Source organism: Chelonoidis abingdonii, chromosome 5 (assembly GCF_003597395.2).
Source record: "Chelonoidis abingdonii isolate Lonesome George chromosome 5, CheloAbing_2.0, whole genome shotgun sequence".
In the NCBI taxonomy this organism is placed as follows: Eukaryota; Metazoa; Chordata; order Testudines; family Testudinidae; genus Chelonoidis; species Chelonoidis abingdonii.
In genome coordinates, this window is record NC_133773.1 from 133,345,100 (window position 1) to 133,367,746 (window position 22,647).

The window sequence follows — 22,647 nt, forward strand, 5'->3', positions numbered from 1 at the left end:
CAAGGAAAATAAAATATTACAAAAAAAAAAAAAATGCAGAAGTTCACACAAACCTAGACACTGCAGTTCATGACATCTTTCCTGGGCATAGTTATTTACTAAAAACATTTAATTGGCAGAGGTAATTAAAATAAAATCCTGCTAGTAGGTACACTATAAAGCAGAGTAAAATATGTTCCCAAATTCAAGAGTTTATAATATAAAACAGGAAAGACAAAAATGGGATATCCAGTCAGGTATGGAGGAGTAAGATACATGAAAAATGTTGCATTTCGATTTACTGCTTGTATATAATTAAAAAACCCATATAGTAACTAAAGAAAACAAGTACTTACATAATACAGATCTATAGCAACATGTGGTTAAGTAAAGTAATGAGAGAATTAACAGTTTGAAAATTGCTGTTTAAAATCATTGAAGATTGCTCTCATGAAATACAGATCAGGACTTTGCAAGGTATCTTTCTCAAAATAAGATTAACAGATGATCACATGCTTTCAGGCATCAAAGTTGCATCTCAAACAGAATTTGAGCAAATTTTAAAAGTTAGATGTGTTGTAATTCTTAACTCCTCTATACTGTGCAAAAATCTGTTTCATAGCATACATTTGTTCATTGATATTTATAACGTGGTAATTTTTTGGTGAAGGATTCCAAACATTATTTGATGGCATAAGGCCTTCCAAACGTTCAGTTTATAAGAACTGAGTGAATCAAGTAGTCCATCACTATTTGAGCATTTACGACATTCCACTTTCACCCATCCAACTAATTACAGCACTGAAGAGTTCTCTTGGGTTGATGTTACTCTGTTTTGCACATGCAGACTTGAATACTAAGGCATTTAAACCACTTTCTCCCAGAATGTAAAAGTCTAAGGACATTGATAAAGAGGAAGTGTGAGACTGTCAGGTCAGGTCAGCAGGTGCCGGATTAAAAACAAAAAAACACAAAACACAGTTGGCCAGACTGTGGAGCCATTATGCTGGTGAGCTCTTACTCATGCACTTACAGTCAATGGAACTACTCATGAGTAAGAGCTCAACAGCACGTTTGTCCTTATGTATATTTCCATCGGTATGAAACAGTTTATGGAATAAGAAATATGAAGACTGAATGACAGATATTATGTTGCAAGTTCTCCTTTTTAATCAGTTATTCAGCTGAATTAATGCTGAAATAGCTTCTGTACTGTCATTTCAACTAACTTCAGAGACCAAAACAGATTTATAATATTACACCATCTGTTTAAAAGAGGTAAATCTGAATATAGAAGGTTTCAGAGTAGCAGCCGTGTTAGTCTGTATCCGCAAAAAGAACAGGAGTACTTGTGGCACCGTAGAGACTAACAAATTTATTTCAGCATAAGTTTTCGTGTGTTCTTCGGATGCATAGAATGGAACACACGAAAACTTATGCTGAAATAAATTTGTTAGTCTCTAAGGAGCCACAAGTACTCCTGTTCTTTTTTTGAATACAGGACACTTGTCTTTTGTGAGGTATTTTCAGTGTATCTACTCAGCAGTTCTGAAGCAGGTTTGAAAGAAACTTTTTGAATTTCTCTCAGTTTAGGTATATATATAAAAAGAGAAAGAAAATGTAAGCCATTTTACTTGCAAGGTATCTACAGAGAGAGAGAATTAGTACCAGAATTCATAAGAGTTATCTGAACTGTTACCCAGTATATCTGAGGAAGCAGAAAGGGACTAATTCCTTGAGAGCAACAGAAATCAGTATTGGCATGCAACTCAGGTAAAGAAATGACATCACCCTCTATCTCAAAAGCATTACCTCACCTCCTAATCCAAGGAGTGAGTCACACAGGCAGTCAGCTGCAAATCTCTTGGCACAGCAAATGTAGGTTACCATGATGCACTTATGTATTCCTCTCATCTGTCAATGTAAATAGCTATTCGTTCAGCTTCACTGGTCAGCAATATGGTACATAATTGTTAAGTGGCGTGTCTTTCAGAAGTAACACTTTAAATACACACTCGAGTTCAAATGAGAGTTTTTAAGTTGAAATTCATACATTGGCTGGCAGTATTATACCAAGCAGCCAATTGGAATCAGTCTCTGCACAATCACCAAGCAGGCTGGTGAGGTAATGCAATTTCTAAAAGCCTTAACAAAAGCAAAAAGGCATAACAACAAGAAATGGCACATGCTACCAGGGAATTCATTGTCTAGACTGTTGACTGGAAAGGAGGGCATCACATGTGAGATTCCAGTACAGGCTGGGACAGGAAAGGGTAAAGCTACCAGAGTGCTATGTCAGCAGGAGAGCTTACTTGTCAATATAATCTACCTCTGCGAGAAGCGATAGCTAACTATACTCTTGTTGGTGGAGGAGCATCATCAATTAAGCTAATGGTCCCCAAACTTTTCACATCACGGCCACCCCCTTAACCCCTCCCTACCCTCCGCACACCCAGAGAGCTGGGAGCAGAGTATGGACAGAGGTATGGCGTAGCTGGCACAGCTCGGTGCAAGTCTAGGGCTGGGAGCAGGCTGCAAGCCAGGACTGAGGCTGGGGGTGGGCCGAGAGCAGGCTGCGGTGGGGTCTGAGGCCAGAATAGATGCTATGGCCTGGTTTGGGAGTCGGGCAGGCGAGCAAGCATTGCTGTGGCGGGGCTGGCCTGGCCTTGCTGCACACCCCTGATGTCTTGCCCTGCCCCACTAGGGGGGCATGCCCCACAGTTTTTGTGCTGTACTTGTGCTATACTGCCGTTTGTGTGTAGATTTTCAGGTCTGGCTACACTTTGCGCTGGTACAGCACTGGGAGTTAAGCTGTTCTTCGTATCAGCTGATTGTAGGGAAAGCGCTGCAGTGTGGCCACATTCTACAGCAGCGTGTGGGAGTGGTGCATTTTTGGGGCTTTATTCCAGCGTTTCAGGTGCTGCAACGTGCTTTTCAAATAGAGGGGTGGTTGGGTGAGTGGCAAGGTATGGTCAGTGGTGGGAGAAGATGTGGATTTTTTGAGCATGCCATTCCTGTGTCCAGCTGCACTCCTTTGCAGTATTAACGACTGATAAGACACACAAGCACCAACCTTCAATCATTTTAAAAGTTTTGACCCCTTCCCCCACCCCTCTCTCATTCACTAAATGCAAATAGCCTTCAGACCAGATAAGCAGCTGCTCCAAAATGGACCCCCTCCTCCGGGCTGCTTCTCTCATCAAGCAAACACTAGCTGTGGACATTCCCTGCCTGCCTCTGCTTGAGCAAACAGGAGCTGTGTTTGTTTTTTAGATAAGCAGCTCCGGGAGCCCTGAGTTCACAACAAAACAAAGAGTGTTATCTTTACTTAAAAAGCATTATGGGAAGGTTCCAGAGGTCAGTTACAGCATAGTAAGATTAATCACTGTTTACACCGGCACCCTTTATTCCTCTCGTCGAGGTGGAGTACAGCCAGCGCTTTAGCCAGGGAGATACAGCGCTGTATGTGCCTTGCCAGTGTGGATGGGGATTAAGTTACAGCGCTGTAAAGCCACCACCAGCGCTGTAACTCAAGTGTAGCCAAGCCCTTTGAGCTTACACAGAGCTCTTCTTCAGATCTGGGAAAGTTATGCAGAGTGTCACAGCTATATACAAGATGGAACATAAGGAGTTAAGACATGCTGTAAGAGACCATTCAAAATGGGCAGTTAACACCTCTGCAGTCACTGGGCAAAGGAGGGTGAGTGGGTTACAGATTGTTATAACGAGCCATATATACAGTGTCTTTATTGGTTCATGATTTTTAGTGCCAAGCAAAGCTCTGAATTTAAGATCCCAGCTCACGTTGTGCAGATTTCTTTAGAAGACAAGGAGCAAGAGGTCAGATATGGAATGATCGATTTGTGAAAAGTATTCACTCATAGGTGACAGGGCATTTTAGGATTATTTCTCTGAGAGATTTCATTCAGGTACAAACAAACAATGGAAGATATCAAATTGTCTCTATGGCGGAGTCTACAGTAGGGTTTTCTAGCAAAAAGTTTCCCATATTTGCTAACAATGGAGCAGCTTCACTAGTGACAGATCTAGTGTAGATAAACTCCATTGGCTACAGGAGCCTTAACATTGAGCATTGGCCTGCTAAACCCAGGGTTGAGAGTTCAATCCTTGAGGGGGCCACTTAGGGAACTGGGGAAAAACTCTGTCTGGGGATTAGTCCTGCTTTGAAAAGGGGGTTGGACTAGATGACCTCCTGAGGTCCGTTCCAACCCTGATGTCCTAGGACATGACCATGTCTAAACTAGTTCAGAGCAGTTCCAAATAACATTGTTTGAGCCATGAGCAGCAATCAGCATTTTCTGTATTAGCATTAACGTTGTCTACATGGGGCTTTTGTTGAAACAAGCCTATATGGAAGATAGTGTAGCTACACTTCCCCCAGAGTTATCATCATCACAACACTCATTCTGTAAATAAAAAGACAGACCACACATTCATATAGTGTACTGACATTCTCCTCAGGAAAACCAGAACCATAAAACACTGCATTACCCCTCTGCCTCAGCAAGTAGGAGCTTTGCTGCTGCTAAACTGCTCTCTGATGCTTGAGCTCTCTGCCTTCCCAGCAAACTCTTTGAGACTACCAGTCAAAACCTTGCCTTGCAAGTAACAATCAGCAACCCAGTTTCTAAGCTCCCAGAGATGTCGCTTTACAGTGTCCAATCCCACTCACTGGACACACACAGAAGTTTGCTCCCTCCAGAGAGAGAACGTACACATCAGCTAGTTAGGACAGTGAATGAGTCACTCTGTACTTCAACAGGACAGCACAGATGGTTTATAATAATGCTAAGAATAAAGTATATTAGTAAAGAACAGAGATTTAAACAAGAGTGATATTAAACAAGACAAAAAGACAGGTATGGTTACAAACAAAAAACAACATACTTTCTAGTGACTAAAATTTAACGTTGGCAAGCTGCAATCTTTGCCTAAGCAGCTCTCACATCAAGGTACCAGCATCCCTAGCCCTCCATGCCAAAGTAGCCAATGTTCACAAGCTCAGAGGTTGCTGTTCCCTATGGCCCCTAAGTGACATAACTAGAATGTCTATTTTGCTCCCCCTTACATTTTCATAACTTCGTTGTCTGTGTCTCAAGAGCCAGGAAGGCTTCCTGAGGTGCAGATTCTCACCCTCAGTGCACTTCAACTGTTTCTTCCACTGTTTGTTAGCTTGATTGCTGTGTTTACCTTATATGTCTATATACTTTCATTGTCCTCTGCCTTCAGATCAAGCCAGACAGACAGGCAATTCCACATCCCTTTGTTAGGAGCAAACTTGATTTGTGCACTGCCTTCAAAATAAATTTCAAGCACACCTACATAATTCTTTATACGCAGCCCGTACAAACATCATGCAATGACCAATGCATCATCAGTTTACATAAGATCCCTTACAAGATACTTTTTGGATACCTATTTTGCTAACAAGTGTGTAGGGGTAGTGAGTATGTCAGGCCTGATATGAATTACAGCATAGTGGGCATTGAGGGTTCTTCCTGTACCACTGCTATATACCTTCCAGCTTTGTGAGGCCTACTTCATAACGGGCCCGACACTGAAACGTGTTAAGCAAGTCCTGGAAGTGCTCAGCACTTTGCAGGACTAAGCCGAATCAGAAGTGCAGGTCTATCCTGACCTTCATTTGCTGCATGCTATTTTCGGCACATGTGCCAAGTACATTCTCTGTGAACGAATCTGTGCTAGGGACAAATTTCCCACTGAGCAGAGTTGATTACACCACCATTGTTTCATATTTTCCTGCCTGTAACATATTAAGAACACTGCATCAAATATCCTCCTGCCTCCTATAAATGTACTAGGTCAACCAGGCAATAGCTGGGTTTCTATATTCATCAAGATCTACTGGTTTCCATAACTAGTCTGGAAGGAGAGAGGGTTCCCAGCCAACTGTTAACCTCAAAAACAGACTCTGGGTTTGTAGCCATCTTGCTCAGTTTTCTATTTTTTCATGCATCACCAATAAGAGGTTCCACAGCTCAAACTACTCTCTACTTTATACCCATAGTAATCTGAAGGAAGTTGGATTCTATCTCAGTGACACCTGGGCAAACCCAATGGCTTTCTCCCTCCTCTAACTCCAACTTCTCAGTTTCAGTAGTCTTAGGCTGTGACGATGCGTTTCTGGCAGGACCCAACTGAGAGTGCCAAATTAGGACCAATTGCTTAAACAGGGCAGTCACAGCCCAAGGCTGGGGTTTTTTCACTTACTAAGGCAAAACGATATGACCAGCCAGATAAAAATGACTTCGGTTTCACCCCACTTGGCTAACCACAAGTCACACAAGCAATTCCTTAGACACTCCAGTCTCCCCAGTCACCACCAGTGCCACCCGTCCGGGATGAATGTTATGAAAACCAACACCCCAGTAAAGAAAAAGGCCTCTCGATCCCAAAGACCAAGCACCAGACCAGGTCAATGATACACATCAGGTCTTACCCAAAATTCACGCTGTGCCAATGCTTGTGATTAAAATCTAAAGGTTTATTCATAAAAGGAATCAACCCAATAGCGATGGGGAGCTCAGCATTGGTTAAACTGAATCCATTACAAACAGTAATGGCAAAGTTTTAGTTTAGTTGTAGCAGTGATGAGTAAACTGCAGGTTTAAATCAAGTCTCTGGAGTACATCCCCAGCTGGGATGGGTCACAGTCCTTTGTGCAGAGCTTTCAGTTTGTAGCAAAGTCCCTCCAGAGGTAGTAAGCAGGATCAAGACAAGATGGAGATGAGGCCTCCGCCCTTATATAGGTCTTTTCCAGGTGTAGGAAACACTCCTTGTTCCTACTGTGGAAAGTTAACGCAAAATGGAGTCTGCAGTCAATGGGCCAGTTTCTGCACATCCTGCTGAGTCACAGGGCGTAACTGCCTTCTCTCTTGATGGTCAATTGTAGTAGCTAATGGTCCCGTTAATGGGCCATCAAGCAGGTAAGCAGAGCTACCACCCACTTGTCTGGGATCTTTCCCAGTAACACAGCACAAGTTTGAAATACAGACAGCATACAGCCAAAACTCATAACTTCAACACATCAAATGATACAGACATACGACAGCATAATCTATAAACCAGTAACTGGTCTTAACACCTTATATGTCCCCCCTTTACATAAGATCTGGTGCCACTACAGGACCTGTTGCAACATGTTCTATATGGTCCCAGTCTATATCAATACCCGTCAATAGCATGATCTCTAACCATATCCATGTAAACGAAAAGAAGTCAGAAGACACAAGTTTCACATTGTCAGAGATGTCACACTAAGCTCTGCGGCCTTGTTATCACCTCTACATTAATATGATCCTGCCATTAGTTTTCATGCCCATGCCCCACCTCCCAACCCCCCTGAAACTTGAAACACAGGTTAACTAAGTGTAACAAACTTCAGAGGGAGGTCATTGCTTCTTTCCATCACCACCTTAAGCATCAGTTGTTAGTAACTGCCACTGAGGGTGTAAAACCAATACACGAAGTTAAATATGCACAAATATAATTACCCAGAAAGTTCTTAATCCACCTAAATTTTAGAGCAACTGATCTCCCCTTTCTAAGGCCTGAATGTAAAAACAAGATTTATGGTTGTAATATTATGTCACAAAATTCCAGGACATCTGTTTACAATATAATTTTTTCAGTTATTTTTCATTTGTTGGGGTATACGGTCTCTATATGCTGTTGGACAACACATACCTGAGACCAGAGGAAGCAACCCTTGCCTTTCTATCTGGCAAAATCAGAACCAAGCTCACAGCACGCCCTCCTGTAATAAGGCCTACAAAGTGCAAACAGATGCCACAGCGTGTCAAGTAGGAGCTGTCTGTGTAGTAGGTGTATTCTATCCCTTCACAGAGGCTTTAAGATGCACATATGCATAAAATCAAATAGTGCAACACTAATGACAATTAGTCACATGTATTGTTTTGCCCTATTTCTTCTTCTTTTGCTAAAAACTGAGATAAGTGAATGGAAGGCCGTGCTTTATTTGGCAGTACAGTACAATAAGTTTACTGCATGGCATGCCTGTGTGCTTGGTTGAAATAAATCCATTTCTAGGTTCTCTTCAATGAATTTTAAAATAATAAAAATCAGTCTAAAACAAAATCATGCGGGTTGATGGTTGCATTAGTATTCAGCAGATACCACAGTACAGTGCTGATGCTCACAATCAACATGAATGACAGTTTTAAATGCTCTGTTTTTCAAAACAAATATCTCATAGTCCTTTGTTGAAGGCTGTTTGCAAACAGTGACAGGAGTCTGAGTAGCTAAAAAAACAAACACACACACACCTTTATCTGGAATTTCAGTGAGCATCTTTAGGCTAGAAGTATCTAGACAGGATACTGTCATATCTGCTTAGACTCAACGTTTAAGTATATGAAAAGTAGGTTTTACAAAACGTGACAGAGAAACAGGTCAAACTTTTAAAAATTCTAATATAAAAAGTTGAGTGTAAAACCATTCTCATGAAGTATTTGCAACTGAAACATGCTAGAGCATGTGGGCAAGAAAGTGATATTCACTCATTTTAATTATCCATAGGGCACATAATACAAGTTTAACATCTTTTCAGTTTTAATAATCTGAGTCACTTACACCACAAGCAAGGCATATTTTTAACATGGCACTGACTTTTATGGATAACAACATGTGAAATATTTGAAAAATTCAACAACTAAAATGTTTGAAGATGTGTTGGCTAATTTTGCCACTGTGCTATTTGTGTTTAACTTCAATAATTTTGTACATTCATAAAATGAGAAATGTAGGGCTGAAAGGAACAGCCCTCTGTGCTGATACAGGTCCGAATAAACCTAGACCAGGGATCGGCAACCTATGGCACACGTGCCAAAGGTGGCACGCAAGCCAATTTTTGACGGCACGTGGGGCGGACTGAGCCACTCAGCCCACCACCGCTCTGGAGTTCCCACTGCTGGCTTCTTGCCAGCCGGGATGCCACAGCCGGTCCCACTCAGAGCCTGTTGCTGGCCTGGGGGAAGGAACTCCAGGCTGGCAGTGGGCTCTGAGCCCAGCTGGCAGGAGCCGGGAGCTGAAACCCCAGAGGGGGGCTGGTGGAGATACTCAGCCCCCCCGTGAAACCCCAGGGCTGGGCAGGCTGACCCGCTCAGCCCGCTACCACTCTGGGGTTCCGGCTGCTGACCCCTTACCAGCCGGGGTCCCCACCATAGCCCCACTCAACTTGCTTCCAGCGCAGGCCCCTGCCAGACAGGGTCCAGGCTTCCGGCCCTACTCAGTCCAACCAGCCGCCAGCTCCACTCACCTCAGTTGCTGATCTGGGGTTCCAGCTGCTGATCTCCTGCCAGTTGGTTATCAACTTATAACTCAGAAGTCTGTGTGCAGCTTAAAGTATCCAAATACGTGCCATTTGACATTGGAAAACTCAGCAGGGGCAAGGATCACACTAAATTAATAAGATCTCCATTTTAATTTAATTTTAAATAAAGCTTCTTAAACATTTTGAAAACCTTGTTTACTTTACATATAACAGTAGTTTGGTTATATATTATAGACTTATAGCGAGACTTTCTAAAAAAAAAGTTAAAATGTATTACCGGCACGCGACACCTTAAATTAGAGTGTATACATGAAGACTCGGCACACCACTGCTGAAAGGTTGCTGACCCTTGACCTAGACCATCCCTGACAGGTGCTTGTCCAACCTGTTCTTAAAAACCTCCAATGAAGGGAATTCCACAACCTCCCTTAGATGGAAAAAGTTTTTAATAATATCTAACCTAAATCTCCCTTGCTGCAGATTAAGCCCATTACTCCTGGTCCTAACTTGAGTGGACATGGAGAACAATTGATCACCATTCTCTTTATAAAGTCCTTAACATATTTGAAGACTTTGAATCTATTTAAGTTTAGTACTAATGTAGGCACGAGGACGAATGGGTACAAACTGGATATTAGGAAGTTTAGACTTGAAATTAGACGAAGGTTTCTAACCATTAGGGGAGTGAAGTTCTGGAACGGTCTTCCGAGGGAAGTAGTGGGGGCAAAAGACTTATCGGGCTTTAAGACTAAGCTTGATAAGTATATGGAGGGAATGTTATGATGGGATAGTTTAATTTGGGCAATTTATTTTGGATTATCGGCAGATAAGTCTGCTCGATGGTCTGTGAGGGGATGTTGGATGGGATGGGAACTGAGTTACTGCAGAGAATTCTTTCTTGGGTGCTGGCTGGTGAGTCTTGCCTACACGCTCAGGGTTTAGCTGATCGCCATATTTGGGGTCGGGAGGGAATTTTCCTCCAGGGCGGATTGGCAGGGGCCCTGGAGGTTTTTCGCCTTCCTCTGCAGCGTGGGGCATGGGTCGCTTGCTGGTGGATTCCCTGCAGCTTGAGGTCTTCAAATCTCAATTTTGACGATTTCAATAACTCAGTCATGGGTTCGGGGTTGTTATAAATGTGTATGGGTAGGGTTTTGTGGCCTGCCTTGTGCAGGAGGTCAGACTAGATGATCATATTGGTCCCTTCTGACCTATGAGTCTATGAGACTTATCCCTCCTCAGTCTTTTCTGAGACCCAGGTTTTTTTGTTTTTTTAACCTTAACTCAAAAGGTCAGGACTTTTAAACTTTATCTTTCTTGTAGCTCTCCTCTGGACTCTATCCAATTTGTCCACATCTTTCCTAAGGTGTGGCACCCAGAATTGGACACACTATTCCAGACAGGGCCTTGCCAGTGCCAAGCAGAGTGGAACAATTACCTCCTATGTCTTACATACCACACTCCTATTAATATATCCCAGAATGATAGCCTTCTTTGCAAGTGCATCACCTTGTTGGCTCATATTCAATTTGTCAATCATTACACACTCGGCTAGGTCCTTTTCTACAGAACTACTGCTTAATCAATCAGTTATTCCCCATTTTGTAGCTGTGCATTTGATTTTTCCTTCTCCAAAATGTAGTACTTTGCACTTATCTTTATTGAATTTCATCCATTGATTTCAGATCAATTCTCCAATTTGTCAAGGTCATTTTGAATTATAATCCTGTCCTCCAAAGTGCTTGCAACCCCTCCCAGCTTGGTTTCATCATCAAATTTTATAAGCACACACTACACTTCATTATCCAAGTCATCAATGAAAATATTGACAGGTATCCATCCAGTCCAGACCTGACCCATGGGGGAACCTCTTCAAGCATGGTCTTTCAACCAGTTACACATCCATTTTACAGTAATTTCATCTAGACATGATTTCCCTAGTTTGCTTAAGAGAATGTCACAAGGGACTGTAGCAAAAGGCTTACTAAAATCAACACATCACGTCTACTGCTTTCCCCCTATCTACTAGACCAGTAACCATGTCAAACAGGGAAATTAGGTTGGGTTACATTACTTAATCTTGATATATCCATGTTGGCTATTCCTTATTACCCTATTATCCTCTAGGTCAGTGGTTTTCAGACTGGAGAATGTGAGAAAAATCCTGTAATGGTGGACAATGCATTTTGTTCAGTAAGATTTGGCAATCTAATCATAGGTCAATTATGATCCTATCTCAGATGGGGGTACGCAGTAGACTACATTATTCAGAAAGGGGTACTCAGCCTTAACAAGTGTGAAAAACACTGTTCTAGGTGCTTACACACTGTTTAATAGTTTGTTGCACTATCTTTTCAGGTATTAAAGTCAATGTTTTAAGTTTAAGGATTTACACTGAGATGAAGTTAAACTATTTATTAAGGCAATTTAGTTTTCCTTTGCCCAGAATACTTTAAAAAACCCAGACTTCCTCACTCAGAAGCAGCAGAACAATTTATTAGTTCCAGACTTTTGCACCAGGTACAAGGGTTAATAACTACTCCCCTCTGTACTCTACCCTGATATAGTAAACATGACAATCAACTAGGCGGAAGTCACATTTGAAAGTGATCTATCAAATGAGCAGAAAGAGCAGTTCCTTATTTTTAATACACACCAGTTTTACAAGATTCACATAATCCTTTCAAGGGCAGTTTCACACCTGACATTTCATGCAAGAAGTTTTAGGTTAATACAAGATATAGCTTGCCTTGCTATTGACATGCTTACTACTGCGAAGTGTAATACACATTCAGTATTACCTTCTAGGGCATGGCTACACTTACAGCTGTACAGTGCTGGGAGTTACAGCTGTCTTCGTACAGCTGTGTAGGGAAAGTGCTGCAGTGGGGAAATGGAGCCCGAGCTGCTGAGGACTTTGCTGATGAGTGTCGCCAGCACATCACGTTTGGCAGTTGAGCTATTCCTTCAGCTCCAAAGTGACAGTGAGGAGTCCGACGATGATATCGAGTCGCCTGACGCGTATGACACTAAATTGCTTGTGGCATTCACGGAAATGCTCAGCACCGTGGAACGCCGCTTTTGGCTCGGGAAACAAGCACTGAGTGGTGGGATCACATCGTCATGGAAGTCTGGGATGACGAGCAGTGGCTGCAGAACTTTCGGATGAGAAAAGCCACTTTCATGGGACTGTGTGAGGAGCTCGCCCCCACCCTGCGGCGCAAGGACACGAGATTGAGAGCTGCCCTGCCGGTGGAGAAGCGGGTGGCTATTGCAGTCTGGAAGCTGGCAACTCCAGACAGCTACCGATCGGTCCGGGAACCAGTTTGGAGTGGGAAAGTCGACCGTTGGAATCGTGTTGATGCAAGTTTGCAGGGCCATTAATCGCATCCTGCTAAGAAGAACCGTGACTCTGGGAACGTGCAGGACATTGTGGATGGCTTTGCACAAATGGGTTTCCCTAACTGTGGAGGGGCGATAGATGGGACGCATATTCCTATTCTGGCACCACCCCACCTAGCATCTGAGTACATTAATCGGAAGGGGTATTTCTCTATGGTTCTCCAGGCGCTTGTGGATCACCGTGGGCGTTTCATTGACATTAACACAGGCTGGCCTGGAAAGGTGCATGATGCACGCATCTTTCGGAACAGTGGCCTGTTCAGGAAGATGCAGGCGGGACTTTTTTCCCAGACCGGAAGATCACAGTAGGGGACGTCGAAATGCCCATTGTGATCCTTGGAGACCCCGCTTACCCGTTAATGCCTTGGCTCATGAAACCGTATACAGGGAAGCTTGACAGGAGCAAGGACCGGTTCAACTACAGGCTGAGCCGGTGCGAATGACTGTGGAGTGTGCTTTTGGCCGTTTAAAAGGGCGCTGGAGATCTCTGTATGGAAGCTAGACTTGGGGGAAAGCAGCATCCCTGCGGTTATATCCGCGTGCTGTACCCTCCATAATATTTGTGAAGGGAAGGGTGAAACATTCAGTCAGGAATGGACCTCTGAGGTTCAACGCCTGGAGGCTGAATTTGCACAGCCAGAGAGCAGGGCTACTAGAGAGGCCCAGCACAGGGCTACAAGGATTAGGGATGCCTTGAGGGAGGAATTTGAGGCTGAAAACCAACAGTAATGTTTGGTGCCTTGCACGGGAGTGAAGTGCAGTGGTTACAATAGTAGGAATCTGTTTTTCCTAAAATGATTTGCAGTGCCTGTTTCTTTCCTGGGCTATGGTATCTTTCACTTTCTGCAATAATAAAGACTGTTTTCAAAGCCAAGAAATTCATTTATTGAAAAGAAAATAACTTTCTTGACAGACAACACAACATTTTGGGAACCTAAAAGGGCAGGGGGTGGGGTGGTGAACTGTACAGTCACAGGTTTGAATATGTCCTGTCTGGAGTGCTGTGCAATGACTGCTGCACTTCAGGATGCTATACTGCATGGTGATGGGGGTTGAGTGCAGAGGGTAAGGGTCGTAGTTCTCAGGGCTGGTTGGTGAACGTACAGGTGTTGGGGGCAGCTGGTGGTGGTAAGAACCTGGATGCTGGGAAGGGGGTTTGGAGCTGACATTGGGGCACAAGGGAAAGAGCTTTGGGACGGGGGGGGGGCGGCGCGCCTTTCTGCCTGCATGGTTTATTGAGTGACTGAATATAGTTTCCATTTGGCGTCCCGCGTCTAGCCATGGCCTACTCCATCAGCCTGCTTTGGTGGCGTTTTTCTTCTTAGACCGATGCGTTTCTCTGTGCAAACCATGTTCCCTTTGTCTCCAGTGCCTGCAGTTTTTTACTCTCTTCTGGCCAGAGCTGATCCTAACTGCTTAAGCCATGTCTGCTTTACTTTTTCGCGGTTTCTTCCTGAGGTTGTAGCCTGCCAGTGGATGATACAGGCAGGTTCCAAGTCAAGGACACTGTTCGAAAACAAAATGGCAATAGTTTTGTAAACAGACACAGGCCATGGCATTGTTTATAATCTCACTCAGTTATTCCCACACAGGAAGAGTATTACAGTCTTCACTTTAGCATACTTCCCATACCATAACAGAGGCCACTCTAACCCACAGGAGGCAGTGAAAATGGGTCTGAGTAAGGAGGAATGATTATTCAGGGATGTGCTATCGTAGGATTTCTGTGCAGTAGGTGAGGCAAAATCTGCTTGCAGGACACCTACTCCCCCACCTGAACACTCCTCCTAACAGTTTCCACAGGAGTTAATCCTGGAAGCTATCTCCGCTTGCGGGGTCAACCTCGGGAAGAGCCAGGAGCTCCTTCTTCTTTACAGCAATGCGATTCCGGCCCGGCCCCCTATGCGCAATGGTCCCCTCCACATCTCGGCGCACAGATGTGGCGCGGACACGCATAGTAGCCTGACTGGAACAAGGTACCACAGGGCTCGTCCCTATACAAATCTTGCGCAGTGCACTGCCTACACGCTGGCTAAACTTTTGAAGCGATGATACTTGAGCCGATTAAATCCTAGCCCACAACGTGATAGACCACATCAATGGGCTATTCCACATACTAGGCATGCATGCAGCCCAAACCGGACCCCCCCATCCTCTCCGAAACATTGCATTCTCTGAAACTAAAAGTGGCTCCTACCGGGACAACCGCTCCATCTGGTCTTGTCCTTCTCCAACTATACCAGCGTGCCTGCCGACTGGACCTTTCGGACCCTCTCCTGGGCTTGAGAAGACGCTCCTGCTGTCAGCCTCTAGGACTCGGGGGGTTCGCCCACACCCCAGTAACCCACTCTCGGTTTCTCCCCCTCCCTTCCCTCCACTCCCCTTCCCCTCTTGAACCCACCCTCCGCCCGCACTCTAAAGTGTCCATCGTACCGTCGGTCGTGCGGATTGGCAGTGGTCACCCCCAAGTATCGCGTCCAGTCCTTGTGTAAAAACCGGCAGGTCAGGGGGCAGCACCTGGCCGGCCAAAGTCCTTTGCTTTTCTCCAGGCTTTGCAACAGGACAGTTCTGCAGCTCCCTTTACTTTTAACCCTGACTGCAGCATCCCGGTCATGGCCCCTTTCGCAGCATGGCCTGAGATCTGCCATCGTACGTAATTCCATGGCTTGGAGCACAGCCTGTGACTCGCAACTTCCTGCACCTCAAACAATCTGATGAGCGGTTCAGCACACTCCCCATTGCTCCCATGCTGGGGCTCAATTTCGGCATGTGCGGCCATGCCACCTGGAAGATTTCCACTGATTGATTGCAGTCCACACCTGGCTGAGCAAACAGGAAGGGGATTTTTAAAATTCCCGGGGCATTTAAAGGGCGGGTCAACAGAGGCCAGAGCAGTAGAGTGCGAACTGATGAGCAGAGTGGCTGAACAGGCATTCTGGGATACCTCCTAATACCCTGGAGGCCAATTACAGCACTTTTGGTGGCCACACTTGCGGAGCAGCGCTGCAATCCTTATACCCCAAGCAGAGCAGGAGTACAGCCAGCACTGCAATCAGGGAGATGCAGCGCTGTATGTGCCTTGCAAGTGTGGACGGTGAGTAAGTTGCAGCGCTGGTGCTGGGTTTATATGACTGCAACTCTCCAGTGTAGCCAAGGCCTAGATTAAGCTACTCTAATCATCTTCTATCAAAGGAGACTCAGAAGAGAAAATGAAAAAAACCAAAGAACTAACCGTTAAAAGATGATTAGAAAGTGTTTATTTAAAAGTAAGAGTTTATTAGAAGATTACCTTCTTTGGGGGACAGAGCGAGAAAACACTTCGAGTGACATCTCAGCGCCATTAAAGTCAATAGAAGTTTTAACAACATCTTCATTGGGGCCAGGATTTTACACCAGGAATTTTTAGAATCCAAAGTAACTGACTGAAAAGGAGAGGCTTATATTAATTTCAGTGGGAACTAGATCAGTCTTTAAGTCACTGGTGTCCTTAAATATCTCGCTGAGTTACCTATTTGGAGTGGTTAGCGTTAACTGTCATTCTCTGACAAACCAGAAATTGAAGTTTTTGTTTTTAAAAGATAAAATGTTACGTGCACCCTTTAAACCCTGAAAGTCCTATTTTGGAAGGTGTGTGTCACACCCTTAAAGGTCTCTAACAAGTAAAATGAAGAGTTTTACCTACCAACACCCCATTAGGATTTTCTATTTCTTCAGCAGTTGTTGACATTACTGATATTTTGAGGAGAAGAGAGATTTATGATCCCCACTGTATTGTAGCTGTCAGTAAGTGTCTTTAATTACAGCAAAAGAAATACAAAAAAGTGTGATCATCTATTTTGGCAGGTAAGCAAGAGAATAAAATTATTTTCAAGTAGGATATTTTGAAGTGCCCCACGGCATACTGAATTAATTTCTAGTTCTGGAGGGGAATTAAATGTTGGACCTTAAAAATCACGGCACCTATTATCATATTTTCAAGCACAAACTTAGTGCTATTTTAGCTGCTAAAAATCATACCAGCATTGGAAAAGGGACAAAACACAAATTGGTAAGTAAGCCAATTTTTAAATGCCTGGGCATCTTAGCTCATTAGTTGTTTTGTTGTGTAATACTGACTTCATAAAACTTCAGACGTTCCACAGATGCATTTAAAGTACAGCAGCCCTGTTGACAGTAGTCAGCACATACAGTTCATCTGGAGCAATAAAATTCAGACAGACAATTAATACTTTAGATATCTGGCACCTGAAGTCAATTAGAACCTGTCACAGTTTCAAGTTTAACTCCACTTTTGACCCCCTTGCCCCCAACCTCCTACCATTCAGTCTTCCTTAAGGGCACCCATATCTCTCTGCCTCCAGATTGGGGGTTTAGGCTTTCAGTTCCTCTGCATCTCACGCATTTCCCCAGCAGGGGTCCAGCACCTATGTTAACCCATCTCCAGGTGCTACAACAGTGTATACCAGTTACCAGTCAGCTTTCACATAGCAAAATATGTTTATTCTTAAGGTAAAAGCATTACAGAGAAAACAATACAAAACAAAATTTAAACACTAACCATACCAGGAGTCATCATGCATCATCTTATGGGGCTCTAGTAGGCCAAACATCTTTGCAACCCTTCCACGAGAGTTGGGTGGCCCCTTTGGACAGAAGGTACTGTACATTTGATGGATCAGAAAGAAGACCCCATGTCAGTTCAAACCTAGCCTCTTCATGCCAGAAGTCCTCACTTGGTCTGTTGGTCTCTGGAAAACCCAGTTTGAACCAGTAAATGCAAACCTCCCTGGGGGTGATATCTCTCTGGAGGTGTTAACAACCTGAGTGATTCACCTTAAACACTCTCCACTGTTTTTAATTCCTGGAGAAGCTGTGGTGACCTTCCTGCCCAGAGTGCTTACAATTCCTGGCACACAGTGATGCATGCACCTTTCAAAAAGGTAATACAATATGTCTCCAAAGATATTGCACGTGGCAAAAATATCTGTCATGCAATCAACCTACATCATCTGGATTTACAGGCAAAATTGGCTAAAGAATAAATATTAGTACATCACTTCTGCAAAGAGACATTTAGAAACAAAACATTTTACTGGATAGCAGTAAAAAATGACAGAACCTGTCTTACTCCTAAATAGAACAGATGTTTACTGCTCTCTGAAATCTTCCTGCTCCTTCCACTCTGATCTGACATGATTCACAATAAGAATCCCGCTTGTGTTTTTTTTAAAAAACACTTCTTCAGGATGTAGAGAGATCTAAAAAAGGTTGTTTCCTCTTTAAAAAAAAACTGTGGTTCTGTTTTTTTTTTAAATCATAGAAATATCAAGAATATCAATGCTTGTGTTCCTTTATTTTGCTGGAAGACTTGAGGTATATCTCAGAGGATGCATATTGCTAGCTCTCACAGCTTAACTAGAGAGGCAGAGCTGAGCCCTTAACAAAGGCTATCTTGCTCCAAAGTGTTCACCTTTAAATTAAACAGCAAAAACACAAACTAACATTCAAACAGTCTGAATAACAATGATTTACCCTCTTATGCTGTGTCTACCCTACATCACTTACATCAGTGCAGCTGCACCGATGCAGCCGTGCCGCTGTAGCAATTCTGGTGAAGATGCTCAAAGTCAACGGGAGTGAGCTCTCCCGTCAACTTAACTTCTCTTCCTCTGAAAGAGGCAGTAGCTATGTCGGTGGGAGAAGCTCTCCAACCAACATAGCACCATCTACCTACAACTGGTGCGGAGGTCGGTATAACTTATATCGCTCGGAGGAATGGATTATTCACCCTGAGCAACATAAGTTATACTGAAGTAATTAATAATGTAGACATAGACTTAGCTGCTTAACTTTAATTCCTGGACAGTTATGGTATCAAAACTGCATTACTCATCTCGTTTGGAAGATTATGACAGCTGGTGAAGCCCTGAACTCCTTGTGTAAAAAATAATAAAAAACAATTGAGATTTTTTTTCCTGAAACCCCTTTCAACTCTCTTATTATATGATGGTTACAGCACTACTACAGTTAAAGTTAAAGTTACGCGACAGCTCCTGTCTTAAACCTTTGCTAGGTTGGATCACTGAAATGTGGTGTGCCTGATGGGCAGTATAGGGTTCAGCACTCAAATCTGGAGGTCAGTGAGCCAAGGACAATGGAGATACAAGTCGAAAAACAGTATTTTTTAAATGGGGCCAGAGGTGCCGTGGTAGCCAATGCAGGAGCTAGAGGTAAGACTACGGATATGCATCTGCGCTCAAGTGTGGGTAACCATATAAGCTTCGCTCAACAGGTAATAGTAAAAGGCGTACACTAATTTCTACACGTGGCGACGATCGAACATGGGTCAAATAAAGTAAAAATATTTCAATGCTTTGCAGAATGAAAAAGAATAAGAGGATTTCCATTCCCACCATTTTATTGCTTATAATCTCAATTCTGCAAATGTTCTAAAACAAAACAGTTACTGGAATTACTTTGAAATTTGATGTACCTCATGGATGATCCAGACTTTGGGGTCATTTGACCAAGGGAATCCTGAGTTACAGGATCCCGATAAAATCAGTTTCTTCTGCTGCCTTATACTGTTACATCGAGAGATACTATGAGGGATGACTTTGTTGAGACTGAATGGCTGTGAACTTGCCCTTCAGTTGCCCTACCCCAAAGTAAAGTAATCACAAGTCCCATTTAAGTTAAAAAACGTTTTGACGGGGTGGCCTGAGATTGCAACATTTGAGAGCATGGGTGGCAATTATTGGGGGGGGGGGAAGGAGGAATGTAATCAAACTCTTTGAGGAAAACAGACATGTGAATGCTTCCTGAAAGGAGTTTTGGGCTGCAGAGAGAGGAAAAATGGGATGGAAGGTAGAGGAGGAGAGAGAGATGGGGGCTCAGGTGAGGGAGGCTGTGGGAAGTGAAACAGTAGGAGGATGGAGGAACATGCGGAGATAGAGGGGAGGACATCTTTCAGACCCCATTCTCCCTTCCATGTGTACACCCAATCTGGGAGGACTCTTGCCCCCGCAGGTGGGTCTACAGCTCCCTCCCTACTCCTCATGATTAGGATATGGGGGGCTTGCCCTCTGGGTGGTGTCTGAGGCATCTCTCACTGCTCCATCTACAGGGTTGGATCCCCCCACATATCCCCCTCATGAGAGCCAGGTTCTGGATAGCTTGCCCTTTTGAGACAGTCTGAGACCCCCACTCCCTGCCTCCCATGGAGCAGGAGGTGGCAAGTCTTGCCGCTCTGGGTGGATAACTGAGAATGGTATCTTCATGCATACCACAGTCTCCGAAGCACTCTGAGGGGATGAGAATAACCCAGGATGAATGAAGCAGTTTCACATGTCTCAGGGCTACTGTTTCCAGTGTAGTTTCTCTTGGGGTGGTCTTATTAAGGGCTTGTCTGCACTTACAATGCTGCACGCTTCAGTGAAGAACTATTTATGCCAACAGGAGGTCTTCTCCTGTCGTCATCAGTAATCTAAACTCCAAGAGGCAATAGCTAGGTCGACAGGAGAATTCTCCCAAACACTGTCTACACTGGAAAAGCAGCAGAGAACCTGTGCACCTTAAGACTAATGAGCCGTTTTGGAGCATGAGTTTCGTGGTGAATACCCACTTCATCAGATGCATGTAGTGGAAATTTCCAGGCGGTAGTATATATATAGCACAAGCAAGCTAGAGATGATACGAGGTTAGTTCAATCAGGGAGGATGAGGCCTGTTCTAGCAGCTGAGGTGTGAAAACCAAGAGAGGAGAAACTGGTTCTGTAGTTGGACTGTCTACACTGAGGGATAGGGTGATTAACTACTTTGTTCAGAAATTGTGGATTTTCACTATTTCCTAGCATAACGACCCAGCCTCAGTTGAGAGGAGCGCTTTTCCTCCATTGTAATCTTAGCCTCCTATTTAAAAGATGGTTTCTAAGTATTCTAAAATCTGCATGCTTGCATAGATTTTCTTGACATTTGCAATACCTCATGGTAGGCAGCGTAAGGGTTAATAACCCAAACTTGAGTCACCAAGTCAAATAAATAAATAAATAAATAAATAAATAGCCTTTTAGCAAAAAGCTTCTAAGAGTGGTGGCATTTGATTTTTTCCCCTTGTAGAGTTAGAGATGAAATTCTTGCTGTGGGTCAAAATGATCTCAATTAATCAATGTTTACCCAAGGTAGTGGAGGGCACCTACTAAGTCTTTGGGGGACCCAAACTGTGAATGGTATTTAAGAACATATTCACATCGTGCAGATGTGCACTATAATCCTTCCAGACTGCACACGCACCCAAAACAGAAAAGCCCATTTTATACTCTGCCACTGTCATTTCTAGGCTGAACCTTTGTAAACCTGTGCAAGAAAAATTGAATAACTCCTGTTGCTTGCTACACGTTGTCTCTGTTATAACATGTTTTTATTTTATGGAGCAGTTTCTGTAAGCACAGCAGAAGAGTCAGGAGCCAGTCTGACAAAAAAAATTTTGTGATATCAGATGAAGAGGAGTTGGAGACTGAGGAATTTTGTGGAGGGGGAAAGGAGTGATGGGCTGGGAAAATGAGGGTGGGTGGTAGGCAAGCCTTTAATTAGTTGTTTGAGAAAATCTGTATTTTACTAGCTCCTGACAGAATGGTGTAGAGAGGGCTGCGGGGGTCAAGTGGCTACTTCTTGATCTGATGGAAGATTACTGTGGTGTTTACAAAAAGAGACATACAGAAAGGTTTGGAACTGATAACATAGGTACTTTGATCGCTTAGGAAAAAGACATGCACACTTGCCAGGGTTGCCAGTGTGTGGATTCTGGGCAAATCCTGGATCACAAGGTTGCAAAAGTTTGTGGGAGAGCAAGGAATACATCATGACACGGGGAATGCTGACTATGGACTGATTTGGCTCAGTATGCAAATTGCAGAACATGAAAAGTACAACTGCCTAAAGGCCTACTAATATGTACCAACACTACATCTTTTCCTGTTCTAAAAGGAAATTCCATGGCAAGAAATTCCATTAATGTAGAGTTAAGATTGGTTGGTGGTATGTTGTTCCCTTGCAGAACACCGAGTTGAGCCAAACTCAAAAGTCTGAAAACCAAAAAATGCACAATTCATGCTGTCTGTGCACCATTAACTATGCCTTCCTTCAGTAATATCCCAATACACCCCAGTACCACACCTTTACTCTGCCAACACCAAGGTTCCTGAAACATACAAGTTCTTCACCTCCAACAACCCATTCACTCTCACCCACCAGATTCCATTTAATACTATTAAAGAACAAAAAGAAAACAGAAGGATTGCCCATGTCACCTTCCCTCTTCCCTCCACGAACAAAGCCTCAATATGCATATAGCACACACTCATACTGGCCCTGTTGATATTAGATGTTGTCTACAAGGGGATTACATAGTACCAAGAAATCTTAACCGTGTGTTACTGTAGTTTTTTTGCCAATGAAACAATATTAAAACAGCGAGAGATGCTAAAAGCCCTTCCTTCCATCCACAGGTCACCTTTAATGCTCCACTTTACTGCTAGGCCAGCCTGCTGACAGAATACGTTATGTAGCATGTGCACAAAAGATTACATAGTGTCTTAGAGAAAAAAAGGACTTCCTCTGCTGCTCCCAGCAGAAAAGGATACATCATTTGTTACATTGAGCAAAATTACCTTTTTCTTTTTAGGTAGATTTATGGGCCACTTTGAACTATACATAACTGCATACAATGCCTAATAATCTATAGATCTCATAGCTATCAAGCCATACAATATATCTGAAGGGCTGTGTTTATACTAATTTTCTTCCTCCTTTAAAAATTCCCACTATCGCCATGGTGGAGCTATTTAAAAAAAAAAAAAAAAAAAAAAAAAGGGCTGCATGCAGACAAAGCCTAACAAAACCAAAACATAACAAGACACACAAAAACAAAATCAGGTA